This window comes from Nasonia vitripennis, chromosome 2 (genome assembly GCF_009193385.2).
Source record: "Nasonia vitripennis strain AsymCx chromosome 2, Nvit_psr_1.1, whole genome shotgun sequence".
In the NCBI taxonomy this organism is placed as follows: domain Eukaryota; kingdom Metazoa; phylum Arthropoda; class Insecta; order Hymenoptera; family Pteromalidae; genus Nasonia; species Nasonia vitripennis.
Window position 1 is genome coordinate 1,474,088 of NC_045758.1, and position 15,026 is coordinate 1,489,113.

The following is a 15,026-nucleotide window of genomic DNA, read 5'->3' on the forward strand; positions in this document are numbered from 1 at the left end:
GCCCCGCTGATAGAAGGGGTTGACGTGTCCCTGATCCATTAGCCGATCGCCGGCGATTTGTCAGCGTCAGACACACTGCGCCTACTCCATAATTAATTCAGAGTCATAATGCGACACCGCGCGCGCGCGCGCGCGTACGGTGACCTCTAATTTCCTTACGGGCTAAGGGTAAAAAGGGGTTGAGGTATGCAGCCGACGAAAAATCACGACCCCTTTGGCTTTTCCGATTTGGGTCGAAATCCTTTCACGCCTCGATTTCACACGAGCGTATACGTCGTCGTTTTCGCATGAATAATTGAAAAGCGAACGGCGGGTCGCGTCGATTTATATTGTCGTTCGATATCGATTGTCGTACAGTAGTTTGCGGGAAGGGATTTGGCGCGTGCTGCCGAGGATGTTACTCCGGGGATTGATTGATTTGGTGTTAATATTCATGGTTAATATCGAGGGATTGATTTATGACCCTTTCGATTGTGCGCGAGAGCTTCGTACAGTTAATACTGAGCGATCGTCGATGCGGCTAAAACTGCAGTGTTATTTACGAACCGGCAAACTGCAGCGAAGAAAAGGGAAGAAATGCGCGATTCCCAAGGGGCATTTTTCACAAACGACTGACTCCGTCTCCTCCGCCTCCTTTACTTGTACTCTCCGCGCAAATAAACAACAGGTGAAGTCGCGCCGCGCGCATTCAAACAAACTCTTCCATTGAATTTACTTTCTAAAAACCCGCTGGCCCCTTTCGGCTTAATTGACCGAGTGCTATCGAGAGGAATGATCACTGCGTGCGAATAGACTCGCTGTTCTATACATCGTGTATTTACGTACGCCTCTATGATTGAATTAGGCTTTACACACTCGAAAATCTAAATCGAATGAAATGCACATTCGAACGGAATTATACCTCGCCGGCGACAAAATTTCTCAATTATCGTATTAATAACTCGGCCGCAACGCTACGCGGCGCGTCGACAAATATCCATTTATAATCCCTCGACTTATTAATTATAGAGCCGCGCAATGAGCGCCTCCGTATACCAGAGCTGTCAGTGCGAACTTGTTAATCCCCGGCGATAACATACTTCAGGGCTGAATAACGTCCGGGCGAGTGCCGGCGTCGTTAAGAAATCGGATTTACATTTATTGAACGATACACGTGCGAGTATAGACCCGAGAGAAGAGAGAAAAAAAGGAATATTATTTGGCACAAGGCGAGACGACTATCTGGCAATTCGCCCGTACGAAACGAGCCAGGAATACGTTATATAGAGAGCTGCTCCTTTTTCGAGCAGCAACGGTCGGGATATTATGTAAAAATCATAAATATCGCGACGCTCGGAGAGCGTATAATACCACTAACTCATCCACTTTGCGATTGTCCATGGGCGCGACCAGTGGCCGGACAATGCACGAACGCGTGCAGTTTTCCCCCCTATTTTCTGTTTACACGGCTTTCTCCTGATTATCGAGACTCTCTCTCTCTCTCTCTCTCTCTCAATGCACACGCATAATTTATTCCCCGGCGATCCCATCGGGGCCGGCTCGATGCTCCTTTCGCTGGGCATATTTTCACGTTTTTCCGGGGGGCGACGGTACATTGTGTCGGAGATTTTCCTGTGTAACGTTATATGGGTATAGTCGCGCCGGACGCTGTGTATTATGGGCTCGATATCCCCCTCTTTTTAGCTGAAAATGGACACGAGAAGAGAGAGAGAGAGACGGTAAGAAGGATATTTAGGACCTCCGCTAGCTCGAATACGATCGTGTTTAAAGAAGCATTTAACGCGTGCGGGGATTTTTTTTACTGTAGAAAAAAAAAAGATGTTCGACTCAATTATAAGCGTGTTTTCGCCGATCTCGTGAATACCTAATGGGCTTTAAAGTGGCCGTATGCTGGTACATTCAATACAAGCGTCAATAAGGAATTTTCCCGACGCCACCGAAACGAGCATCCTCCAACTGTCCTTTCGAGAGCTGTGTGAGAACCCGCGGCGAAGAGTCTTGAAAAATACTCGTCCCAATGAAATAAATCGCACTTGAACTCGCAGCCGCAATAAATTTCAACGCGCACTCGACTTGAATAGGACGTTTCGACAAGCTCACTCTCTCTCTCTCTCTCTCTCTCTCTCTCTCTCTCGCACCCCACGCAATGTACGCCCTCGTCTCTCTACGCGTCATCTCTCGCGTGTCACAGCGTATCCGTATCGCGAAACGCATCAAACGCCAGTCATCGAGTGTCGCGCGTATGTATAGGCAGGCACATATGAAAAATCATCCCCCACAGCCGTTTTGGCAGGCGCGCGCGCGCGCGCATATGCTCGCGTCTCCCCCTCGAATTCGAGCACACGGCCGGACACGACCCCCAGTTAGGCCCAGTGGGTGGCTGTACGGGCGGCATTGTGACACTCTACTCCCTCGTATATGGTATAGGTGCGCATACTTGTCGCCTGTGTTTTGCCTCGAATGAGTTATACGATCGTCGTTATTGCGATTTTCACGATGGGAAAAGCGTAGCTAGTTGTCTATGAGTGTGTGTGTGTGTGTGGGAGCAAGTCATGAGAAAGTTCCGATTGCGACGACTCGGCTGAGTTATTGCCCTCAATACGGGACGTTTTGTGTGAAAGTAATCGAAAATGGTATACAGTGCGAGCCGTTGGGCAATTTATATCTCGTGAAAGCGCGATAAAATTCACTCTCGACAAAAAGCTCCGCCGTATAAATATTCAAGTCCCAGCGCAAGCTTCCTTGAAAAGTCTCCGCAGCTACTTTGCACCGCGTCGCCTACTACCAGCGCCATAAGTCAAAAACTCATAAGGTGGAAATTCCTCCGGCCGTAAATATAAAGCCGTCGCTGCTGCAGCGTCGTTACGATATATATATATATTTTTTAAGCGGCGGCGTCGCGCTTTTTTTCCACGCGGAGATCATTCTTTGTTGTCCAATTAGTCGAGCCGGATGCTGTGTGCTCTCGTTTTTTCTCTCGGCTTTTCCGCCGCGGGTATAAATCAGAGAACACACCGAGTCCACGGTATACACTCCCCGGAGCCTCGACTGTTGATAAACAGCGTGTGTCTCGCGGAGGAGGAGGGACAGCAGGAGAAGAGTGTGTTATATGCGTTGTTTCCTCGGATTCCTCGGTTAGGTGGGAGTACGTGTAGCGCAGGGGAGTATACAGGGCTCTTAATTAGCTCGCGGCCGCAGTATCCGCTCTGTGGACTTTGCCCTGAGTTTAAAGTAAGATCTCGCTAAATTTATTCGTCTTCGTACACAGCGCTGCGTTTGCAATTCTAGCTCTGCGCGCGTAAGAATTCCAAAATTCGTCAAATCGTCGCCGCGAAACAAGCCATAAAAATAATCGTCCCGCAATTACGAAAATAAAGAGGAGCGCGCGCGTACTAAATCACTTCCTCGCTAGCATCAGCGAGGAGATATCAGTAGGGCTGCGCCGGCACACACTGTTTGACAAACCGTTTTTTTCCTCCAGCTCCTCCTCCGCGCGTCGGCGGCTTTATTTTCGTAGCGGAAGCCACACCGCAGCGAGATGATATTCGCTCGGGGACCGCTCAGTCCCACGAGAAGTCAAGGAGAGTGAAAAAAGCGGACGAGCCGCAAAAAAGGAGGAGGAAGAGAGACCGGCTGCTGTTCTCTGTCCTTCCCGATTACCGTCTCCGCTGACGCGCACGTGTGCTACTGTGCTCCGAGCACTTTTGTTTTGATTTGGAAAAAATTCGGGAATAGAGAGAGAGAGAGAGAGAGAGAAACGTTCTTTCGCGGCGATAAAGTGCGCTGACAATGCGCTGTTTGCAGAGAAAACACGCTCGAGTGAGCTCGACTTTTGCATACGATTGGACCCCTGATACTTGTAAAAAGCAGGGGTCCACGCGGACATTGTCTTCCTGAGAGAGTAGAATGTATAACGGCCTCTACCCGCCGCTGCTGTGATTCTTCTAATCGCCTCCTCTGTAAACGAGAACACGGCCGTTTTACCTGAGAAAACCTCCAATTATAAATTCCCTCCTCTCAATTAAAAACAGATTAAAGTCGAATATATCCGGCGAATTTGCATTTCAATCGCGGCTCTCACCTGATTCCACTCCGACGCCGTGTGATTCGGCGAAAAAAACCTGTCCAACAGACAGTCCCGAGTGGAAAAGTGCGTCGGTATAGGTCTACCGCATCAGCGAGGGAAACGGGAGAAGGAAGCTGTATAACGCGATGTCTTTCGCGCATCGGGGGGTATGGGCTGTCTTGTGCCCGCACCGCACCGGGGGTTCCTCGATAATGAGCTACTCGCGGCCGTTTTATTTTTCGAATCTGAAAAATTGTAAAAAGGATCCATCGGAACTTCCAACAGTCTGGCCGGCTCTAAATTGAGAAGTTACAAATATAAATAAATAACGATTACACACGTCCGCCTGCTTGTAATCATCAGATTATCCTCCGCCGGACATACACGTCGGGATGGGCTTGTTTACCCTGTCGAGCTGCGCAGCTTTCGCCCTCAGACTCCGATCGCACTCAGTCTATCCTCTCCCTCTATTCTGCTGCACCTATATATATATATACGTATATATAGTACAGAGCTACAGCTCCTACGTCGAGTGGCTGCACCTGGAAGCTGCTCTTCCCCTCCAACACACGCATCTTGTGGGAATGGAAAGGAGAGAAAAATCGACGGGCAATCAGTGTGCCAGCAATATTGGCCGATCCTAATTGAAATTTATGGCGACGTCTCGCTGTACACTTCGCTATTCTCACTCCCATGGCCTCGTGCGCTATACGTGTACAGATCCGCCGACACAGTGAGCTAGACGAATGCTCCGCTTCTACATGCGTTTGTTTTACGACGCAATCTCCGGGGCGTTATCTATTTTGCACAGAGAGCTGCGAGTCTTGCGTCGCTCCGGCATTTTTGCAGAGCGTCGTAAAGAGCGAGCTTTATCATACTCCGGGGGGATGCACAATTGACGTTTTTACTGTCGCCTCGTAAAGGCTCTCTCGCTGTGCGTCGTGTAACGGGATTTTATTTACTTTCGAACCGTGTGTACCTATACTTTATAAAGTCTCGAGGCTGGCGTTTTTTTTTTTCGGGAACGAGCGTGATTGATAGTGTCAGCCCTTTGAAGTGTACGATAAACTTTCGTTTTCACGCCGTTTAGAATTCGACAGCCGAGTCTTCGATGTTTCGAAAACACGACAGTTGCGTGGCAAATATGACACGGAGAAAAGGGTAAAGAAGCTCGTTTTCCCAAAAGGGTTGAAAATCGGCGTTATCCAACGCAGATCGTGTACCACCGACATAATAAATATACCTGCGCGTCTGTCGCACACTTTCCCAAATGTCGGCCAACTATTTTCTCCGGAAAAGCTCGGGAACAGGCGTGAAGATTCTCGGCAAGAGGCGAACAATGAAAACAGCGGCGAAAGGGGAGAGCCCGCGCCGTTACGTGACGGATCTCATATTGATGATCAGCTATACAATAATAAAAGGGAAAGCGGGAAAGTGCAGCGGAGATCGAAGAAAGAGCAGTGTGCGGAGAGAAGAAAGCGAAATTCCCCGCGGGAAAGGCGTGAGTGCACCATTTTTCAGTGTCACCGCATGTGGCGACGGCGACGAGGACGACGACAGAAGCGGCCCCGCAATTAATGATAATTTCATACCCGACTCGGCCGTTTTGTCCTCTATCTCTCGCTCACTTGGATGAGTTATATAATTTTCATATTTCGGATCGAGGAGCTTCGTATAATATCATAACGGCGCTTCTTTGCATTAGTAATGAGCGGCTTTAAGTGCACATCCATCATCACATGCACTTTTCACGCGCGACTGTCGCGTTGTTACACGGGGGCGTGTAATTATTAAGCGGTGGCACATATATACGTCTGATGACCGTTTGACTTTTTCCGTCTCTTTTGAAGGACTCTCTCTCTCTCGATTTGAATAATGAGCCCGCGTAACGGTCGTTACTGCCGTTGTTGATTGGGCTCTCAGGGCGTGAATGGATCTCTCGAAATTTAAGCGAAAAAAATGATCTCGAATAAATTAATGCCCACTTGAAGCCGCAGCAGCGGTGAAAAAAATCGTCTCAATTTCACGGGAGCGTTTCCGATTTTTCAAACTTTGATCCTCGTCGGGGAAAATTTTCCACTTCCAGCTACTTGATAAGCGGCCGCTTTGTCATTTCCATACGCGCGCACACGGACAAAAAAAAAATACCTGGGGTGCGAGAGGACGATTCCGTCGGTCATCGACGGGGAAAAGTTGCAGCGCAATCCCAAGCGCCGCACGCTTCGGTCTTTTATGCGCGCGTATGTCTATGCACAATGGGATGAGAGAGAAGGAGAGGAGAGTAGCGGCGCGCGACTAGTCGATTAATCGTTTTGCGCGTACGAGGCCGTCGACTGTGACGACGTCGCTCCTTATTTCCGTCTCGCTTTCGCGGCGACGCGCCGACCGCAGAGAGCTGCGTGGAATGGCAATGTTGGAGGAGAGAGACTGATTATGGCCATATGTGCGTTTTAGAGTTGATGCTTTTTTTCGAGCCGAGCGAGTGTGACTGTGTGTTTTAGCGATTTATTGGCTTCTATTTGCCGAGTGTGTAACGTCCGCCTTGGAAAAAGCTGTTGGACGCGATCCTGCAAGCGACGACGTAAATGATATGCGCACCGGCAGCAAAAAAGTCATCAAGAGTCACGATCAATCCTGAACTTGATATTTCGAAAAGCTCGAGGAATCGTATAATCTTTCAAACGCGGCGTCGTTTCACAGCTCGAAATCTACCATCCCCAACGCTTTGGATTTTCCAACACATGCAGCCGAGAAATGTGAATTGGTCACACGATGAGCCGCCGCAACTGTCCCGTTTCCGCACTTTCCTTCATTGACACGAAAATAGCTCTGCTCTTTCTCCGCAGCAATGGTATAGGTACAGCCCGTCTGTCGGCGGGAAAACTCGCCGACTCATCGCCGCTCTCTCTCTCTCTATTTACTCTGCGTAAGGCTGTGCAATGCGACACAATGCCCAGTGTGGGCTTGCATATATATCTCTCTCTCTCTCTCTCTCTCTCTCTCTCTCTCGATTCTCCGTGTTACATCGCGTACATACACATAGAGGGGGTCGATAGATAACAGCGCGTAACCGGAAGCCGTATACTGCGGCGAGAGCGAGAGCTATGATCGATGATCGGGCGAATTAAGGGCAATGATTTTGCAGGATCTCGGCTCTCTATTCTTGCTTCTTTTTTGTCGCGTATGCAGTAGTGTCTCGACACGCGCGATTCGACGAAAAAGAAAAAAAAAAGAAACGAAACGCGAGAGGGATGAAAGAGAAAACCGCGACGCCTTATGTCACGCGCGCGCGCGCGCGAGTTGTTAAGTACGATGACGTTCGCGTTTGTTTTGTCCTTTTTTTACTCGATGGCTTTTTTCTTTCTCCTCCGATAGCATGGATATGCCTTTGTACGACGAGCTTTTGAATAAGTCACCGCTGGATTAATTTAGATGTCTATCGCGGAGAGTGACACCGCCGGAATTAAGCCCTCGACGATCTCGCAAAAATTTGACGAAAATAACGCGAAACCGCGGCTAAATCTCAAGCAGTGCAGCGAGGATTTTAGAGGCAAGGCAGCGAAAGGAATTCTAATTCTGCCCGGTAATGCGCCGCAAGTGGATAAACGCTACAAAACTCGAGCGCTCGAGCCATCCCTCTTCCCCGAGCATACCGGCGCGTCGGCTCTTATCTCTCTGTGCCATCTTAAAAAGTACGTATATATGTATAAAAAGAGCGCCTTCAACGCAGTCATCCTCGGATAAGCAGACGGCGCGCAGCTACCCCACGCAAAGTGTGCGCACGCCGTTCAGCGCAGGAGTTAACCCTTGACGCGTGGTGGAATAGCATGAATGCGTAATTACTCGTAACCGCTGCAGCGTCACGCCTCGCTGCCGAAGCTAGTGCACGGGTACTTATACTGCTGTGCCGGGAGGGTCACTCCCGCGACGCGCGCATATTGTTATATAACGTTGCGCGTTGCGCCGTTGTACACTGTATCATACTCTCTCTCTCTCTCTCTCTCTCTCTCGCCGCTCGTCGTTACGTATGCGGAGGCACGCGAGGCTGTTTTGCCAACGTGACTACGGGGGGCCGCGCGAGATTACATACCGAGGATTTTTAGACGCGGTGAGTGTGTTTTTATATTATACATATGCGTAGTATACGGGCAGCACTGCTGGGGGTTGTTTTTGCTGACGAGTGCAGTAGCGCTCAAATCATACCGAGAGTATAGAACGCCGAAGATTAATTCCGCTCTATTCCGGCAATTTGTTTCACTTTGTGCGCGCGCGCGTACATATGTCGCGCTGACCAAAACAGTCCGCGAAAGAGGGACGAGGAAAAAACGCGTCGTTTTTCCGATAAATAAAACTCCCGAAAAAAAAAAACGACGTCGACGGCTGTCCATTTCCGCGCATCCCTTGTGTATACGTGTGCCCGGAAAAGCCAGGCACAGGATAAAAAAAGGTACGTATATCCATGGGGGTGACTCGCAGCTCCTTATTTATTCACTGCAGTTCTCCCCCGCCTGCGCCGATGCATATTTATGAGAGCGCGACCCTCGCGTATACAGACAGGCGTATTTTTTTACGACGCGTAACGTTTATTCGTAGGGGGCGACTTCCTTGAAATTCAATGTGGGGGATTGATAGGATCGGTGTATGGGCATCGTCGGCGCAGTTCCGCTCGGAACCCCCTCGCGAGAGTATAAGGTGTCAAAGACGCTGTTCCGCTGCAATTAGCCGTTACAAGACAATAGCCGATTTCGCCGTGTTATATCTCCGCGTGGGATCTTTCAATTAGCTTAGATAATCGAGCCTCGAATTAGAAATCCTCGTCCAGGTGTGAATTTATAGCCACTTGGAGGGTAGTGGGTGCGTACGAATCGAAAATTAATCAGCCCACGGGCGAAAAAGCTCGCGACGAGTCATTTAGCTCGGCGGAGATCGTCGCTCGTTGCGGCAATTACAAGCGCCATGCGTCATCCCCGCCAATTAGCGCCGGAGTCGAGTTCCTTCCTTTTTTTCTCGACTTTGCCTCTAAACATCGCACCTTCTTTCTCTCCCGCCGAGGCTGCGCGGGATGACGGAGCGAGGATAATTTTACGCGGCTCCCTTTCCGCGGAAAGCTGTCGTCGCGCGAGGGCCGCGAATTTATCCTGCTTTTCAACGCCTTTGGAGAGCTTTTTGGGGAGAAGCTTTATCTTGTACGCGGCTTCGCGGGATAAATGCTGCACTTAGGAGATCGAAGGACGAGGCATTAATATTCAAAAGAAACCGTTGTTGCAGCAGCGGCTCTTCGCCGTTACGCTATTTTCCAAGAGGTTTATAATGCGACGGACATGTGCTGGAAACACTTAAAGAACCCTTTCATGATAGCTGCACAAGACGTTACACGAGTAGCGCCACCCGCGGAATATATTTAAATTCCCTTATCGGCCGCTCGGAATCTACTAAGTGCATCGACCATTAACTGCAGCGGACTTTGAAATTTTCACTTGCGCGAGCGCTTAATTAATCATATAAGGCTGCAACATCTGCCAGCAGGCGCATATACAAGACTCTGCGTTTATTTAATTTAGCTATACGGCATTAGATCGAAACGACTGCGATAGCGCGAAAAAAAGCTAATGAATTTATAGTTTCGATACACGAGCATATGCCAGACTTTCCGCGTTCCTGCACAAATCATATCGTCTCTCTATGTACACACAAGCCGCATATATCCTATCAATTGTCGATAAAAACGTCATTTTCGCCGATGATTCACGCGCGGCGACGAATCGCCCGTAAAGCGCGGCGTCATGGTAAAGCGTCAACGCAAACATTCGCGATGCCGAAAACGGGGGAAAACAGATGTACACGATTTTCCGACGAGCAAGAAAAAACGCGCTTATGTGTGTTTTTTCGGCGAAAAAAAAATTGTAGCAAGTGGGGAAATTCCCCCCCTATTGGAAGTTTTAGGCTTTTTTACGCGTATGCTGGGGTGGTCTGATCTGATCTGATGCTACGCCAATAAATAACGAGCCATGGATTTTATCAGAGATTTTTCCCCGTTGGGATGACGAATTTATGTGCAGTGCTCGCGGGAGCGGAAGAATGTGCTCCGGTTACGTCGCTAATGAGGCCGATCACGCGATTGAGTTATATTGATGACAGTTTTTGGAAATCTATCAGTTCTGCGTGATCTTCTTTACTGAAAAGTGAAATTCTGATAATACATTCAGTACAGCTGCGATAAAGCAACATATGCCGCTGCACGTATAAAAAATAAGACAAAACTCGCAAATCACCATCTATAAGCCCTTCGATCCGAGTCTTTACGGGCGCAATAGCACGTCGGCCAACAGAATCATTAATCCGATTAGCCCGATAAAGTCACCCCATTCAGCCCGGCGCGCACACAATCCGCCCATAGACCCACGCGGCACACGATGTCCCCAAAGTATAAGCCTCTGTATAAAAGCGGAAAAATTTTCGAATACTCCAACGAGCCTCGGAAAAGCGACGCGTGAAATCTCGGGTCGCTCGTAAATCGCGCGGCTTTGTATTTTCGGCCGAGCGCGCTAAAAAGCTGCAGTGGTCAGTTTGAATTGAAGAACAAGGCGTGATTCTGCGCTCGGAGCTTATTTACGACGTAACGCGCGTTTGCGGCTTCATTGAGACGTTATCGAATTGGACGGGCTACTGTGCGGGGATCTTTATGCAGGAGAAAGGTGTGTCCGGAAAATTGCGAAAGAAAGTGAGAGGAAAGAGACGTTGCGGAGAGAAAATTTATGGAGAAAGGTGTGCGCGCGCGCGGAAAAACCAGGCGGTTTCTTGACGTTATTCCGTGAGACTCGTAAAGTTGGCGGACGAGATCGTTGCTCGATTTCGATACGCTTCGGGATGAGCGCGCGTGAATGCGCACGATTTGGAAGTTAATTTATATGCAGCTGCAGTTGCGCCGCTCAGTTCGATCTGGTGTTGAGAGCGGGTAGAACGTGCGTTTTAATTTAGCTAACCCGACATCCCGAAAGAAGCATAGGTCGTGCCTTTTTCTCGCAGTTACAGTATGAGTTCAGCCCAAGCAGTTAACGGCATGGTAGACGCACCGCTGTACATATGCGCTGAGCTCGCAGATATCGATGAAGGGGATCGAGAAAGCGCCCACGCGCCACCTATCTTCGCTGGCCGGAGACGCTGAGCGAGCTGATCCAGTCGAAAACTGCTTCGTTTCGACCGGTCGCAAAAAGATCGCTATATACGCAGAGAATCTCCAAAAAAAAAAAAATCGTTACGCGTCCACTTTTCCTGAAGAGCCGCGCGGCAACGCCTTTCATCGTCGCACGGACACCCCTCAAGAAAGCGTCTCCGCATGAGCGAAGCTCTCGCGCAGTTGTTCCCCGCCGGCGCAATAAATACATGCATATAGCAGTGTGTATAAGTGAGAAGACAGCACGCGCTCGTGCCTTCCTATACTGTATGCGGAAAGAGCCGAGAGCGAGCATGCACGAGGCGTCGAGCCGGCTAATTCTCCGTGACGCCTTAAATTTCGTCCCCGCAAAGCAGTCAAAGGGCGCCAGGTATATACCCACACGACGCACATGCATGCATAAGTCGCACCGCAGATGCTCTCTCGTGGTGGTCAGCGTGACGCGATCGAATTAAACGAGTCCAGTGCAGGGTGGCCCAATCGAAGGGACACATAAATTTGAGGAAAGAACGGCTTCTTTTGCGAATCTTCTTTTATGTACATACGCTTTCACCGGTTTTTCGTACTACATGCTGATTTTTCTCGCGTGTCTCGTAAATAACTCTGGGACATATAACAGCTGCGGAGGATCTCAAAATCCAACCCTAAAGCACTCGAGAATTCGGGACGAACAATCGTTTCGCAACGGAGCTGCCGGGACGAGATGAGAAACCCATTAGGTGGTCAGCCGCGCGAGGACAGCTCGATCTTCATCTGGAATTCATCGCACAGTCATCCATCAATCCGCCGGCGAATCGCGAAAATCGCCGTGAAGATCCTGATGGCCCATATACGAGCCTCTAACGGTTTCTTTAATTGACTCGAGCAGTCCAATTCCCCGAAGATTAGCCCGGATTCCCATCGGGACTCGAGGACTATGTATGGAGTATATATTCAGTGTGTCACGAAGAGAATCGGGGGTCAGCCGAGATTTCGGTTTAATCCTCGCGCACTTATAGACTGGTCTCTCGAGAGTGAGATTCTCCTTTGTCGCATAGAGCCGATGATTAAAGATCGTTCGATGCAGCCCGTGAATGACGTTTACGTGGATTCTTGCGGCGTCATCGACGCCTTTGTGGGTTTATAGACTCGTCGCAAACATTGTTAAGAAAAAAGGTAGGCGTCATCGATAGCAATTTTATAGCCGATTCGAAGATGAGCTGCGGAAAATTCGAGTTTACACTTTCCGGGGGCTGCGCGCACGCGAACGTGACTCGGCGCTTTCGTTATTGTAACGCAAAACGACGATGATGATAAAACGCGATTAGTCGCTACTCGTTAATATCCGAAAATCTCGTCGCGAATTCATTAATCTCCAACAATCTTCTTAATTGCTTTTCAAATGGACACGTATCCTGCAAACATTTACAGCTAATAAAGTTCAAACTAACCTAAAAAAGGAAAAACGCCGAAAAAACCCGGTTAAAAAATCGTTGGGAAAGCCGCTCCTCTGCACGAATTCAATTTTTCCACACGCATCGTATCCGCATGAGAGAAGAGACCGCACCCCTCATTAGAAGCTCCCGCGCGAAAAAAAGAAATCCAGCTCCCCTATCCCACACGGCTCGCGCAAAGTGAGCCGGGGCGACTGATCCACACGCGACACTGACCGACACTGGACCGAATGATCCTCGCCCTCTCGACTTTGCCTTTTTTACCACCACTAGTCTAATGGCCGCAAAAAAACAAGCGGCAGGTTAGCTGCGAATCGGATTTCCCACGGATCGGACATCGGAATATAGCTGTTGGTATCGGCGAAAAAAATCCAAATGACGCTTAAAAAGCCACTGGATCCTCGTTTTGGCCGCGTAAAAAACCGACGAGTAAGTTATGAGTGGAGATATATCTTATTAGAGGCCGGTCGTCGGTGTCCATTGTTTGCGCGCAAAAAACTTCGTAATAAAGTCGTGATCTCTCTGGCTGACACGTACACGTGTGACTGAGTACGCGTCAGTTTAATACCGACTGTGAGATTCTCCCGCGGGACTTTTCACGAGACGCTCATAAACTTGATGTTTTTCGCTCTTTTTCTCCTGGTACGCTGGGATTAAGAAAAATTTACGATAATCTAGCATCGGCCGTCGCGGATAACCGCCAACGTGTCCGAACCTATGACTAATCAAACGGTTATATTCGAGAAATGTTTATTAAGACACGCTTAGATCGCCCGTCGTCGGTTATACGTCCAACGCGAGATTTCGCCATTTGTCTCTCGGCGTATACTGCAAAAACCGTCGGCGATGATGCGCGACGCCTTGGCTGCGAAAAAAAAATTCTCAACGAAACTGTCCGGAAAAAAAGACGCGGCGGGCTTCGATCTGCTCATGGAAAAATCGTATACGGGAGATGACGGTGTATTACTCCGCGGGAAGATCTTATTTACGACTTATTGTGTGCCCGCTTATTTATCGACGAGAGAAAAAAAAAACGATCGTTTAGAAGGGGTGTCTCGAGAAAAGATAATGCCGATTCCTTTGTGAGTGGCTCGGAGGCGCGTGCCGCGCGTCGGCTCATAATTTACCGTACACGCGTATATAACCATATTTCTCAGTTAAGCGGAGGGCTGTTCTTACATAATATACCCTTGAATCGGCGAAAAATCTCAACAAACACGCGATGAAAATTTTCAAAAATAAACATCGGCCCGACACTCGTCACACAGGCGGCCTCGCGAGCGACTGCTCCCTAGCGGATAATTAAAATAGAATCGTCGCGAGTGAGAGAGTCTACTCGCGGCGATGATTTAGAAAGTGAAAAGTGGGTAAAATTGGCCTGCTCGGCGTCTTCTCGGAAGCGAACGACACCGCCGCGAACAAGGAGGAAAAAAAAAGAGGCGTAGGAGTGAGAACTCGACGGCTGAAATGCTGCGAACAGGACACACTACAGGACACTCGCGTCAGTTTATCAAGAGCTTCCCTCCGGGGAATTTTCAGGTGGTTTTCGTCTACTCTGCGGCGCTTTCTTTCCGGTTTCGAGAAGAGCCGGAACGAGAATAGCTTTAGATGAAATTACACCAGTTTCAATAATCGCTGCAGCTCGCCGGCGCTGCACGCTTCGCTAATAATTCTCGCGAGCAAAGTCGTCGTCGCCTGTGTCGCCGTCGCAGCGTCGCGACGGCTCTGTCCGTCTCTCCCTCTTTCTCTCTCGACGGAGAAAAATAAAAGAGGCGGAATATACACAGCGTATATAAAAGCGGCCGGTGGTTTATCTGTCTCGCGGGCCGCGGTCAGCTGTCGCGGCTTTTAGCGCCGCGCGCTCTTGATGGCCCACTAATATTAGCGACCTCCCGTATCGCGACAACTGTGCAGTGCTGCGCAGCTTGCGCAAATAACGAGTACCACTTCATCAATCAGGATGAGTTTGGAGCGCGCGCGCTCCTGAAAATCCCCGTGAAAAATCTGATCTCGACGAGCAAACATCGTTAAGAGAAAAAAGTCTCGCGGACCATTTGGCAAGTACACGCGCCAGTGGGGTGTATGGGGCTTCGTATTCAGAAGTTCAAAAGTTTCGGTTTCCGCGCATAAAAAGCCTCGTTCGCGAATTCCAAGCACGCGAATCAATGGAGTGATAATGTTCGAGACAAAAAACAAGCTACAACCGCGTAAAATCATAACTCAGCCGATCGGAAGCACTCGAGCGATCGAACGAATTCAAATTCATATAGAGCACATCATACCCTACTACACCGCTCTTTTTTCGGCTCGTACGCGTATGTATGTAATCGCACAGTAGTCTCACGATGCAGCG

At 49.2% G+C, this 15,026-nt stretch overlaps 1 protein-coding gene across 9 annotated transcripts in view; it reads right to left on the bottom strand.

Moving 5' to 3' along the window:
- The window catches only part of LOC100680007, a 74,537-nt gene that overhangs the window by 54,506 nt on the left and 5,005 nt on the right, over positions 1 to 15,026 (bottom strand). The window lies entirely within an intron of this gene.